This window comes from Triticum aestivum, chromosome 3B, assembly GCF_018294505.1.
Source record: "Triticum aestivum cultivar Chinese Spring chromosome 3B, IWGSC CS RefSeq v2.1, whole genome shotgun sequence".
Classification (NCBI taxonomy): domain Eukaryota; kingdom Viridiplantae; phylum Streptophyta; class Magnoliopsida; order Poales; family Poaceae; genus Triticum; species Triticum aestivum.
This window is the reverse complement of record NC_057801.1, coordinates 90195635-90210400: the sequence shown is the minus strand read 5'-3', so window position 1 is coordinate 90210400 and position 14766 is coordinate 90195635.

The window sequence follows — 14766 nt, the reverse complement described above, 5'->3', positions numbered from 1 at the left end:
GCAGCTAAGCCCCAAATGGGAGGTTTGCTCTCCACTCGGTAGGATTTTCAAATACTTAGGCGAGTACTGGACTGCAGCTAAGCCCCCGAGTGGGAGGTTTTCTCTCCACTCGGCAGGATTTTCAAATACTTAGGCGAGTACTGGACTGCAGCTAAGCCCCCGAGTGGGAGGTTTACTCTCCACTCGGTAGGATTTTCAAATACTTAGGCGAGTACTAGATTGCAGCTAAGCCCCCGAGTGAGAGGTTTGCTCTCCACTCGGTAGGATTTTCAAATACTTAGGCAAAATGGATTCACAGCTAAGCCCCCGAGTGAGAGGCTTGCTCGTCACTCGGCAGGGATTTTTTTTACAAACTTAGGCGAAACAGATTCGCAGCTAAGCCACCCACTGGGGGATTTCTCACGTAAACAAAAGCAATAACAATCATTGGGAAAATTATAACACTCTTGTCTTTGATAAACAAACTACAGAGGTACTTTTTATTACATCTCATCCGAGTGAGTACTTAAGTATAAAAAGGGCGGAGCAGCTCCGCATTCCAAGCTCGTGGCTCATCAATATGGCGATCGACATTGTAAAGACAGTACGCTCCATTATGGAGAACTTTGGTGACGATGAAGGGGCCTTCCCAAGTAGGAGCGAGCTTGTGCGGTTTCTGTTGATCCACTCGGAGGACCAAGTCTCCTTCTTGGAAGGCTCGACTCCTCACGTTTCTGGCATGGAATCGACGCAAGTCTTGCTGATAGATAGTCGATCGGATCATGGCCATCTCTCTTTCTTCTTCTAGAAGGTCGACTGCGTCCTGCCGGGCTTGTTTTGCTTCATCTTCAGAGTAGAGCTTGAAACGGGGTGCATTGTGAAGCAGGTCACTCGGCAGAACTGCTTCAGCTCCATAGACCAGAAAGAATGGAGTTCGCCCAGTCAACCGATTAGGAGTGGTCCTCAATCCCCAAAGAACTGAAGGAAGTTCGTCGACCCATGCGCCTTCTGCGTGCTTGAGATCACGCATCAACCGGGGTTTTAGTCCTTTGAGAATTAGGCCATTTTCTCTTTCTACTTGTCCATTCGACTGGGGGTGGGCGACGGAAGCATAGTCGACTCGCGTGCCTTGAGAAGCACAAAATGCTCTAAATTTGTCGGAATCGAAGTTTCACCCATTATCAGTGATGATGTTGTGCGGAACTCCATATCTGAATATGAACTCTCTGATGAAGCTGATAGCAGTACTGGCATCAAGATTCTTGATAGGCTTAGCTTCAATCCACTTAGTGAACTTGTCGACTGCCACCAGTACATGGGTGAAGCCGCTCCTGCCGGTTCTCAGTGGTCCTACCATATCTAATCCCCAAACAGCAAAGGGCCAGACGAGTGGAATGGTCTTCAAGGCTAAGGCGGGTTTGTGCGACATATTGGAATAAAACTGACATCCTTCGCACTTGTCAACTATCTCCTTCGCCATTTCATTCACCCTTGGCCAGTAAAACCCTGCTCGATATGCTTTAGCCACAATGGTCCGGGAGGACGCATGATGACCACAGGTCCCCGAGTGGATATCGTCAAGAATTATCTGACCTTCTTCTGGTGTTATACATTTCTGACCGACTCCAGTCGCGCTTTCCCTGTACAACTGTCTCTTTATCACAGTAAAGGCTTTGGGTCGACGGACTATCTGTCGAGCCTCTTCTTCATTCTCTGGGAGCTCTTTCCTTAAGATATACGCGATGTACGGCACCGTCCAGTCGGGAGTGATGACCAAAACTTCCATGATCAGGTCGACCACAGCTGGAACTTCAACTTCAGTCGGATCCGTAGCACCTTTTGGCTGCGGGGCTTCTTCGGTGAAAGGATCCTCTTGAGCTGATGGTGTGTGGATGTGTTCCAAAAACACATTACTGGGAATGGCTTCTCTCTTGGAACCTATTTTTGCCAAATCATCAGCCACTTGATTTTTCAGTCGGGGTATATGATGAAGCTCTAACCCCTCGAATTTCTTCTCTAGCTTTCTCACTGCATTGCAGTAACCAGTCATGGATGGACTTCTTACGTCCCACTCCTTCATCACTTGGTTAACCACTAAATCTGAGTCGCCATAGACCATGAGGCGACGGACGCCGAGTGAAATGGCCATACGCAACCCATACAAAAGTGCTTCGTATTCTGCTTCGTTATTGGAAGAATCAAAGTGAATATGGAGCACATATCTGAGCTTATCTCCTCGGGGGGACACCAAAACTACCCCAGCACCGGAACCATTCAGCATCTTAGAACCATCAAAGAACATGGTCTAGTGCTCCGAGTGAACTTGAGTCGGCAGTTGCTGCTCAGTCCACTCGGCGATGAAATCCTCTATTGCTTGGGACTTGATGGCTTTCTTTGCCTCAAACTTGATATCTAGGGGAAGGAGTTCAATCGCCCAATTTGCCACTCGACCGGTTGCATCTCTGTTATGCAGAATCTCTGACAATGGAGCGTCGCTGACGACTGTAATGGAATGGTCAGAGAAGTAATGAGCAACCTTCTTCGTGGTCATATAGATCCCATATACAAGCTTCTGATAATGAGGGTATCTTTGCTTTGATGGGGTCAAAACTTCAGAAACATAATATACTGGGCGCTGAACTTTAAAGGCTTTTCCTTCTTCTTCCCGCTCGACCGTAAGTACTATACTTACGACTTGTCCCGTGGCTGCAATGTAAAGCAGCAAAGGCTCTTTGCTGATTGGGGCAGCAAGCACTGGCCGGGTGGAGAGCAGGGCTTTTAGCCCTGCAAACGCTGCATCAGCTTCGGGAGTCCACTCGAACTTGTCTGACTTCTTCATCAGTCGGTAAAGAGGCAATGCCTTCTCACCGAGACGAGAGATGAATCGACTTAAAGTGGCCAAGCAACCAGTAAGCTTCTGGACATCGTGCACACGCACAGGATGTTTCATTCGGAGTATAGTACCAACTTTTCTCTGGATTGGCGTTGATTCCTCATTCCGAAATGAGAAAACCGAGTAACTTTCCGCCAGGAACTCCGAATGTGCACTTTGATGGATTAAGCTTGATATCATACCTCCTGAGGTTGGCAAATGTTTCAGCAAGGTCAGTCAGCAGGTCAGAACCTTTCCGCGACTTGACCACAATATCATCCATGTATGCTTCCACATTCCATCTGATTTGAGTAAGCAAACACTTCTGAATCATCCTCATGAACGTGGATCCGGCATTCTTTAGGCTGAATGGCATGGTGACATAACAGAAGCATCCGAATGGAGTGATGAAAGCTGTTTTGATCTCGTCGGGGCCATACAGACGGATCTGATGGTAAACGGAATAGGCATCTAAAAAAGACAGGCGCTCACATCCCGCGGTCGAGTCGACTATTTGGTCGATGCGGGGGAGAGGAAAATGATCTTTCGGGCAGGCCCGATTGATATATTTGAAGTCGATGAACATGCGAAGTGACTTGTCCTTCTTGGGGACCATGACAACATTGGCGAGCCACTCGGAGTGGTAAATCTCTCGGATAAACTCCGCTGCTAAGAGCCGAGCCACCTCCTCGCCAATGGCCTTTCTTTTCTGGATGGCGGACCGTCGAAGATGTTCTTTTACAGGTTTCACTTTTGAGTCGACTCGTAGGCGATGCTCAGCCAGCCCCCTGGGAACACCCGACATGTCAGAAAGTTTCCATGCGAAGATGTCCCAGTTCTCACGAAGGAACTGGATGAGCGCTTCTTCCTATTTGGAGTCGAGTGTTGTAGAGATATGAGTCGGAGCAGCATTGGGGTCGGTCGGGTGAATGTGAATCAGTTTTGTCTCACCGGACGACTGAAACGCTGACTTCGTAGCGGGTTTCTTGGCTCACAACAAATCACTCGGGTCTGCAGTTTTCTGGTATTCCTGCAGCTCCATCACTGCCATCTGAGCATCGGCGATCTTTGATCCTTTCTGAAAGCACTCTTCCGCCTTCTTCTCATTGCCAGTAATAGTGATCACACCTTTGGGACCAGGAATCTTCAATTTGAGGTACACATAACATGGTCGAGCCATGAAATGTGCATAAGCTAGCCTGCCCAAAATAGCGTGATAAGCACTCTGGAAATCCACAACTTCAAACGTCAACTTTTCTTTGCGGTAATGCTTGGAATCGCCAAAAACCACATCAAGAGCAATTTGGCCGAGTGACTCACCCTTCTTTCCAGGAATGACTCCATGGAAACTCATGTTGCTGGTACTGAGTCTGGACATCGGAATGCCCATCCCTTTCAGCGTCTCTGTATATAATATATTTAGGCCACTACCACCATCCATCAAAACCATAGTCAGTCGAGTGCCTTCGATGACTGGGTCGACCACCAAAGCTTGCCTCCCAGGGGTGGCTATGTGTGTCGGATGATCGGACTGGTCGAATGTGATGGCAGTCTGAGACCATTTTAGATAACTAGGTGTCGCCGGAGCAACCATATTCACTTCTCGGTTGATAACTTTCAGTCGACTTTTGCTTTCAACATCAGCAAAAATCATCAGGGCGGAATTGACATGGGGATATCCATCATCACTATCCTCTTTGTCCTCAACTTTGTCCGACTCCTTTTTCTTATCTTTGGGTTGTTTCCCCTGAAATTGCTAGATCAAGAGCCGACACTGTCGAGAGGTATGTTTCAGGTAAATGAATTTACCCTCCTCATCTTTCTTCATGTGGATGTGGCATGGATAATCCATCACGTCATTTCCTTCTTTGTCCTTCACCTTCTTAGGGTTCCAAGACCCTTTGGGCTTCCCTTTAAACTTTCCTTGAGTCACGGCCAAGGCTTCTCCAGGAGCCGATCCTCCGGTTTCATGGGCGACTGACTTGTGCTTGCCACTCCGGAGCCGATCCTCTTCTTCACCATTGGCATACTTGGTGGCAATCTCCATCATTCGACTCAGAGACATGTCTCCGGTTCGACCGAATTTCAAGTTTAGCTCTCTGTACTTAACACCTTCCTTGAAGGCACAGACTGCCTGGTGATCAGATACATTCTCTACCGTGTGATGCAACGTGATCCATCTCTGGATGTAATCCCTCAAAGTTTCATTCGACTTCTGCACACAAGATTGTAGCTCAGTCAGTCCTGTTGGTCGCTTGCAGGTTCCTTCAAATGTTCTGACAAACACTCGGGCAAGATCTTCCCAAGTGTAAATGCTGCTGGGTGCTAACTGATTCAACCATGCTCTGGTCGAGCCCTCCAACATAAGAGGCAGGTGTTTCATGGCCATCTCATCATTGCCGCCGCGAATCTGAACAGCCACTCGGTAGTCTTCAAGCCAAGTATCAGGCTTGGACTCACCAGTGAACTTACTGACTCCAGTTGCCAACCTGAAGTTGGGAGGAATCACCGCGGCCCTGATGGCTCTGCTGAAACACTCTGGTCCTGAGACGTGTACTCTACTGCTGGTGGGTATATCTCTGTCATGACCTTCCCGGTGAGCTCTGTTCCTGTTGATCAAACCTTGAACGATAATGGATCTCGAACCAAAGCCTGGTTCCCTGGGGTCGACTGAAATCCTTCGCCCAACACTGTGATGGCGTCTATCATCCTGTTGTCGAGGCGCGTACGATCCACCCCTTGGGGGAGGGGTGGGCACTCGACGTCGATCATCGGGATCGATTCAGTGATCATACTGCTCACGGTTCTTGTACTGACCATGCCGGTCTCCATGTTCCTCACGCCTCGCGCGCGATCTTGGGCTATGGGCCGACTGGACTGTATTTGCAGCGACGGATCTGTTGTGAATCCTATTCCACGACTGCGATACAGCTGAATTTTGACCTCCTGCTGCCCGGAGTAAATCTCTGATCTATAACAAGCCTTTGTCAGCCTCTGACTGGGAGGGCTGAATCGACTCTGCTATACGGGCTGCAGCCGCTAAATTCTGGATCGGAGTTCGATATACCTAAGTCGGTGGTGGAAAGAATTGACGTCGACTAGATTCTGGAACCCGTTGCCGCGCACGCTCATCGAGTGCTCGCTGAACGTTCTCCAGTCGAGTGCGCTCAGCCAAGTTAGCCAAGCGTGCATCCTCTAAGGCACGAGCCTTGGGGGTTTCTCCAACGATAGGAGTGTGCAGCGCATCCATGTTCCGACGGGGAAGATCTTCCCTCTGCAGCGAAGTGAGGGGCTCGGGGAGATATTCTTCATGGGCATGCGACAGATCGCCTCCGCCGTCGCCTCCGTCGGTGCGGGGGAAACCGGGAGGACTGCATGGTCCATCGACCATCAGAACCTCCGCCACAGGATCACTGCTGTCGCACTCGGATGTAGTCTCTGCGGAGCCAGTCGAACAGGCCGTAGAGAGATTCGTCGGGCTCGATTGCCGCGACTTGGGGGGTGAACGACTGGCGAGCCACCGCGTTCCTCACCCACCGCTGAAGCCTCGACCGACCGGAGCGCTTGCGCCAACGGGAAACAGGGAGGGAGGACGACACAGGGGCCGACCAATACTGGGTCGACGGTTGCCGCAGGAGGACGCCGTGGACGCACGCGTGAAAGTGCGTCGCTCAGCGGACTGGGAGCGCGTCGATGTTGAGCGAAGCCTCCTAAAGCCAAGCGGAGTCATCGGTGATGAACGTGAGCGCGCCGAGATGGATCTCCCGGCCCTCAACCAAAACTCCGCCTGAAACCATGATGAAGGAGATTGGAAAAATTGCAACTTCTCCAATAAGTCGCTAAGACACCTGCCCCAAGGTGGGCGCCAACTGTTGTGGTTCTAAGTCTGACAGTAGTGTAGGTGGGTAGGAATGGAGAGGCAAGATCCTAGCTATGGAGTAGTTGTATACACAAGGGTTTTACGAGTTCGGGCCCTTCTCGGAGGAAGTAACAGCCCTACGTCTCGGAGCCCGGAGGCGGTTGACTGGATTTTGTGTATATGAGTTACAGGGGTGCGAACCCTTTACACTGAGGAGGGGGGTGGCTTATATAGAGTTTGCCAGACCCCTCCGGCCCTCAGTTATGTAGGGTTTAAAGTACATTAAGATTGGGCGTTACAGGTAACGCCACAAATAAAGTGCCATGATGACCATAAAAGCTACTTAGTGACCGACCGTTTGCATGCAGAGTGACTTTAGATCTCTTGGCTGTCGAGTGGTTGGCTTCACGGTCGAGTGTCTTCGAGTCCGTCGAGTGGAACGCTTCTGAGTCGATTGACAGGTGGTTTCTTAAAGAGATGTCCTTGGGGAGGGTAGTTTGGACAGGTCCATGACCCTACCCTAGGTACATAGCTTCATCACCACCTTCACCATAGGCGCCAACCTCGAGCCCCAGCAGAAGGAGGCCTTGGTAAAGTTCCTACGCGCGAACAAGAAGGTGTTCGCGTGGGAACCTGATCAGCTGGCAGGGGTTCTGAGGGGCGTAATTGAGCACCACCTCAACGTGTGCCCCAACGTGCGCCTCGTGAAGCAGAAAGCGAGACGGCAGTCCACTGAGAAACAGGCTTTCATAGTTCAAGAGACCCGCAAGCTAGAGGCGGCAGGGGTCATTCGCGAGGTCCGCTACCCAGATTGGTTGGCTAACCCGGTTGTCATGCCGAAGAAGGGGGGAAAGGAATGCATGTGTGTCTACTTCACCAACCTCAACAAGGCCTAGCCGCAGGATCCATTCCCGCTCCCTACCGCCGAGTGCGACCTGTTATGCTTCCTGGATGCCTTCTCTGGCTGTCACCAGATCAAGATGGCAGTAGAGGACGTGGAAAAAACGGCTTTCCTGACCCCGTGTGGAGTGTACTGCTACACATGCATGCCGTTCGGACTACACAACGCAGGTGCGACCTTTCAGCGGCTGATGCACATCGCCTTGGGTCGGCAGCTCGGGAGGAATGTTGAGGCTTACGTTGACGACATTGTGGTGAAGTCTCGGGAGGCAAAAACCCTGATACGAGACCTGGAGGAAACCTTTGCGAGCCTCAATGAAGTGGACCTGTGGCTCAACCCGGAGAAGTGTGGGTTTGGAGTCCCCTCGGGCAAGCTCCTGGGCTTCCTCGTGTCCCACCGGGGCATCGAGGCCAACCCAGAAAAGGTCAAAGCAGCCGGGGACATGAGCCCGCCGAAGACCCTCAGAGAGATGCATAAGCTCATTGGGCGCGTGACTGCACTAGGACGCTTCATCTCCAAGTTGGGGGAACGAGCGCTGCCCTTGCTGATGAATAAAAAGGGCCCCTTTGAATGGACTGAAGAGGCCGACAAGGCATTCCAGGATCTCAAAAGGTACTTAACCAGCCCTCTGGTGATGGTGGCTCCGCGTCCTCAAGAGCCCCTGGTGCTCTACCTTGCAGCGACCCCCTACTCTGCCAGCGCAGCCCTGGTAGCAGTTAGGGAGGAGCGTTGGACCAAAGCCGCGGCAACCGCCCGGGTCGAAGCAAAGCAAGACCAAGAGGGCCTCACAGAGACCACGACCATAGCTGAGAGGGATCAGCCGCCGCAGGGAAGCACACTCGAAACAGAAGAGGCCCCTCCCCCAGGCGACCAGCCGCTGGGGGCTCCATTGTCTCAGGAGGCGCCCCGGCCTCCGGAGGACGCTAGTAGCACCATCACTCCCAACCTCGTCAAACACCCTGTGTACTTCGTCAGCACGGTGTTACGGGACGCGAGGGCATGGTACCCCATGCCCCAGAAACTCCTCCTCACGCTATTGGTAGCCTCGCGCAAGCTGTGGCACTATTTTCAGGGGCATCCCATCAAGGTCATCTCAGCATATCCCTTGGAAAGGGTGCTCAGGAGCCCCAACCCAGCTGGAAGGGTCGCTGAGTGGAACATCGAGCTGCAAGAGTTTCAACTAGAATTCAGCAGAACCAGAGTCATCAAGGGAGCCGCGCTTGCGGACTTCATGGCAGAATGGGCAGAGGCGCCAGGCCTCGAGGCTGGTGAGGATCGATCCCTCTCCCCGGGAAGCGAGGCATCGGACGGTTGGGTCATGTACTTCGACGGGGCGTTCTCCCGGCATGGCGCGGGGGCTGGCGCAGTGCTCATATCTCCCACTCAAGACAAGCTCTACTACGCCATGCAACTCTATTTCCAGCACGAAGAAAAGGTCCCCAACAACATAGCAGAATACGAAGGCCTGATAGCAGGCCTGAAAGCCGCAGTCACCCTGGGGGTGAAGCGCCTCACCATCAAGGGTGATTCGCAGCTCCTCGTCAACTTCTCCAACAAAGTATACGAGCCGAAGGACGAGCACATGGAAGCCTACCTCGCGGAGGTCCGCAAGATGGAGAAGCAGTTCTGGGGACTGGAGTTGCAGCATATGCCTCGCGGCACCAATCAAGAGGTTGATGACATCGCCAAAAGGGCATCCAGGTGACTACCTCAGGAACCTGGCGTCTTCGAGGAGCGGCTCTTCAAGCCCTCGGCGACGCCATCACTGTCAAGCACGGTGCAGCCTTAGGAGGAGCTCCCCCAGCCACCTGCCTCGGGAGCCCCGGTCTGCGGCCCGGCTTCAGGAGCGCGCCTGCTCCTAGCGTTGGAGCCTCAGGAAGGGTGCTGGATCACAGAGCTCAGGAGTTACTTGACGCAAGGGACCTTGCCGGAAAAGGAGGAGGAAGCGGAGCATGTGGCGTGGCAGGCCACGGCATACTGCATCAATTATGGAGAGCTCTACCGGAGACGACCAAATGATGTGTCCCTACGTTGCATTTCCAGGGAGCAAAGGAAGGAGCTGCTGGCAGACATACATGGTGGAGACTGTGGGCATCACTCGTCATCACGGACCCTCGTTGGCAAGGCATTCCGCAGCGGGTTCTATTGGCCCATGGCACTCAATGACGCCGTGGAACTAGTGAAAGCTTGCGAGGCCTGCCAATTCCATGCCAAGCAGATCCATCAGCCGGCGGGAGGCCTGCAGACTATACCCCTCTCATGGCCATTCGCAGTCTGGGGGCTGGATATCCTGGGCCCGTTCCCTCAGGCGCCGGGAGGCTATCGCTACCTCTACGTCGCCGTGGACAAATTCACCAAGTGGGCTGAGGTGGAAGCTGTCCGCACCATCCTCGCAGGTTCCACGGTCAAGTTCATCAAGGGCATCGTGAGCCGGTTTGGGGTGCCGAACCGCATCATCACCGACAACGGTTCGTAGTTCACCAGTAACCTCTTCAAAACATATTGTGCTAACCTTGGAACGCAGATATGCTACGCTTCGGTAGCACACCCGCGGAGCAATGGTCAGGCCGAGCGAGCCAACGCAGAGGTCCTGAGGGGCCTCAAAACGAGTACCTTCAAGAAGAAGCTGGAAGCCTGCGGCAGGGGCTAGTACGACGAGCTTCAGTCTATGTTGTGGTCCATCCGCACAACCGCGACCAAGCCGACTGGCGAGACCCCGTTCTTCCTGGTTTATGGAGCTGAAGCTATTCTCCCTCACGAGGTCAGACGTCATTCCGCGCGGGTCCTGGCGTTCGACGAGGCGCAGCAGGACGCCATGCGGGGGACGGATCTCGTGCTAGGGGAGGAGCATCGTCGAGAAGCCGCGCTACGAGAAGCAAGGTACCAACAAGCACTGCGGCGATACCACTACCGCAACATCCGCCCTAGGACTCTTGAGGTAGGGGACCTCGTGCTCAGACGGGTTCTCTCCAGGGAGGGACTGCATAAGCTCTCTCCCATGTGGGAGGGCCCATTCAAGGTTGTTCATGTTTCTAGGCCTGGCCCCGCGCGCTTGGAGACCCAGGAGGGGGTGCCCGTCCAGAATGCGTGGAACATTCAACATCTCCGAAGGTTTTACCCCTGAAAAAGGCCCGGTGCCTGTGAAGAAGGCGAATGCCTTTGAAGTTGTCACGTTTTGGAAAAGGCCCGGTGCCTGTGAAGAAGGCGAATGCATGTGAAGTTGTCGCGTTTTGGAAAAGGCCCGGTGCCTGTGAAGAAGGCGAATGCCTGTGAAGTTGTTGCGATTGGGAAAAGGCCTGGTGCCTGTGAAGAAGACAAACGCCTGTGAAGCTCGCCGCCCGTGACACTCTCACGTAATAATGAGTGGGGTTGTACACGCCCCGGAGTCTCCGGAGTGCCGCCCTCGGGCCTCGGGGGATCCCGCCCATGCCCAGTGGCAGCACTTAGCTCCGTGCTGGTGAGAAGACGTCGAAGACTAAATTAGGTGCCGGACGCGGCTTCTTTCATTTGCTTTCCACAGTTGGCTTGATCGTTTCTATTTGAAGTTTTACTGAAGCTGTTACCATTTCGAGCTCGCGACCCTTCGTCCGTTTCACTTATTCGATTCGTTTTCTCTCGCGTAAAGTCTCACGAGGGAGGAACTTGGGCACCCTTGCGAGTGTTTTCTGCCCCGATGGTTTGGAACTCCCCTATCCGAGCCCGCTGCGGGAGCACCCTCCTAGTCTGTGCCCCACGGGCATCGCGACGCGATCATACAATTTAGGTTGGTTGGCCCCGCTACCAAGGCTGGAGACTACCCCAACTGACTAAGCCCTGCAGTACACAAGGCGCATGACGAGGCCCTTGCCTCGGGAGGCGAGGACCATAACGAGCTTCCCCTCCCAAGTTAAGTGATTTCCACGCATAAACACGAGGATGAAAACAGAGCGCAAAAACAGTAGGAACAGCGTGCCAATTAAACAGCAACAGTTCAATACGCCCCCTTGGGGCACCAGACTACATTCTTTTTGCGCAGGAAAGAAGGAAAAGCAAAATGGGCACGACTTGCCCAGCATCAACTCTCGGCAGGGGCTCGTGCTGCCTCCGGAGCTCAGCTGGATTCCGCCTCCCGCTTCACCGAGGCACGGTGCCGGGCCAACCCGACGCCCTCTCCCAGGCGAGCGCGACGACGTGGGGGCTGGTCGTGACCACCGCTGGAGGAGCTGTCGTTCGATGGGGAGTCACCAAAGCTTGGCGAGCCTCGGGCGCCGCTACCCGTGCGCCTCCCACCACCTTCATCCCGACCGACGCCGGGGCTGGGCGCACGGCCGCGGTCATCATCTTCGGGGCAGCATCCGGCGCGGCGGCCGTCCTGCCCGAACACCCTCACGTAGAGGGTGGCATCGCCATCGAACTTAAAGTGTAGAGTGCACCGTCGTCTCAGGCCGCGCGCGCGGGCAAACATTTGCCAGCCGCGGGTCAGAACCGCCTCCCCGGCGGTGGAGACCTCCAGAGTAGCCCAGGAGGCCCTGCTGCAGCAACCATCAGCCTGGAGCCAAAGGCCGCCCGGGGCGCCAGCCGGGAGTTCTCCTACAAAGAAGCGGGGGAGCTGAAGCCCGGTGCCGGTCAGGTCCGCCGACCACACGACGAACTCCGGCAGCACCTCCGCCGAGCGAGAACGTGGCCTTGGGGGTCATGCAGCCCCGGCGTACCTCTCGTTGGCAGCAGAGCACTCAACGCCGCGCAGAGGGGGGCTTCCACGGCCACGGGAGGTCGCAGCAGGGGTCGTAGGGTGCTTGCGATGGTGGCCCCGTCCACGCTTGGCCGGCGGAGAGCCGGGTCCTTCCCGGCGAGCCTTTCCTTTCTCCACGGCCGAGAACCTCTTCGGCTGGGCCATGGGGATGGTGAGAGGCCAAAAAGAAGAAAGGAAGTAGCAGGAAGAGGTGGACTGGAGGGGCTCACGCCGTTCCGTACATATAGGCGGGGGAGGCCAACCGCCGGCCTCCACGATCACAGGTAATCATGACCCGTTTAGCATGCATGGACTTGTCAAGTCATGCAGTTACCAAGGTGTCGTGGGGGAGCAATGACTCCCACGTCCAATCAACCGCCACGCGGCGCCCAAGGCCGCGGGCTATTGGGGCCCGCGGTGCTTCGCACTTGCCCCTTCGCTTCTCTGCTAAGCCAAGTCCAGGCGCACCTTGGGCCCGGGGGCTACTGTCGGCGTTCTGGGAATGGGGGTACCCAGACTTGCCTACCTGCGGCCTGCGGCATGGCTCAAGGAGTGGCCCGGTACGGCCCATCTTCATCAACACGAGCTCAAGACCCTCGCGAGGGGCCAAGCCTCGCGGGGCGGACGACAGGAAGCTTCCTCGGGCACGGCCTCGTCAGGCTGGCTCGCGAGGAGGCGGGGAGATCAAGGCATGGTACCTCACGAGGTGCTCATGACGCAAGCTATGACGACCGAAGCCAGGCGGGCGCCAGGTGGGCGCCGGCCTACGCAGATTCCTTGTTTCCTCTTTGGTGCAAAGGGGGCAAGCGTAGGCAAGAGTATCAAGCAAAGGCAACCATTTCGGTGCAACAAGACCAAGACCAGCAGAACGGCAGGATGGAGGTCATCATGGAGCCCAAGTTGGCGTCACCGTCAGAGTCTTTGGCAGGCGAGGACCGACTTTAGTCAGGATAAGTGTACTAGATGTTCCCCTTCAAAATGGCCAATTGTTGGCGCCCTTCCCGCTCAATATTTGAGAAGAGGACTAGGGCCTTGCTCTATAAATAGGACTAGCCACCACGAGAGTAAGGGGGGAGAGATCAATCAGTCCAGCAGCATCTAGAGATCCACCACCACAAGAACTCCTCCCCTCGCGAGGCAGTTCTTCCTTGTATTGTTCATCATCAGCCCCTGAGGCAATCCACCACGCCACAAACTAGAGTAGGGTATTACACCACAATGGTGGCCCGAACTAGTATAAACCTCGTGTCCCTTGTGTTGTTCTTTGTGTAGTTTAGATCTTTGCGAGGCGGCGAGACATAGGTAGGTAGGAGGTGCGATCTCCGCGTGCACCCCAGAGTTCGAACCTAGAGGGTCTGCCGGAACCCGAAATCCGATTGTTTCATTCTAGCATTAAGAGACCGTTGCTTCCATTTAGCTAATAACCTTTTAAGATCATATCTATCATTGCAAGCAAAGATAGCTCTAGCAGCTTCTTCATTCTTAACATAACCCTCAGGAACAACACGCAAGTCATAATCATTCGGAGAACTTTCATCATCACTATCATCAATAATAGCATCTTCAATAATTTCATTCTCTCTAGCCCTAGCAAGTTGTTCATCAAGAAATTCACCTGATGGCAAAGTAGTATCGCGCACAGAAGTAGTTTCATCATAAGTATCATTCATAGCAGAAGTGGCATCATCAATAACATGCGACATATCAGAATTCATAGCAATAACAGGTTTAGGTGTCGCAGGCTTACTAATAACAGAAGGAGAATCTAGTGCAGAGCTAACTAGCAGTTCCTTACCTCCCCTCGTAGTTGAGGGCAAAATCTTGGTTCTTTCGTCTTTCAAGTTCCTCATAGTGATCAACAGATATAAATCCCAAGTGACTCAGAGAATAGAGCTATGCTCCCCGACAACGGCGCCAGAAATTAGTCTTGATAACCCACAAGTGTAGGGGATCGCATTAGCTTTCGAGGGTAAAATATTCAACCCAAATTTATTGATTCGACACAAGGGGAGCAAAAGAATATTATTGAGTATTAGCAGTTGAGTTGTCAATTCAACCACACCTGGATAACTTAGTATATGCAGCAAAGTATTTAGTAGCAAAGTAATATGATAATAAAGGTAACAGTGGCAAAAGTAATGTTTTTGGGTTTTGTAGTGATTGTAACAAGAGCAACGGAAAAGTAAATAAGCGAAGCACAATATGTGAAAAGCTCGTAGGCATTGGATCAGTGATGGATAATTATGTCGGATGTGATTCCTCATGTAATAGATATAACATAGGGTGACACAAAACTAGCTCCAATTCATCAATGTAATGTAGGCATGTATTCCGTAAATAGTCATACGTGCTTATGGAAAAGAACTTGCATGACATCTTTTGTCCTACCCTCCCGTGGCAGCGGGGTCCTAGCGGAAACTAAGGGATATTAAGGCCTCCTTTTA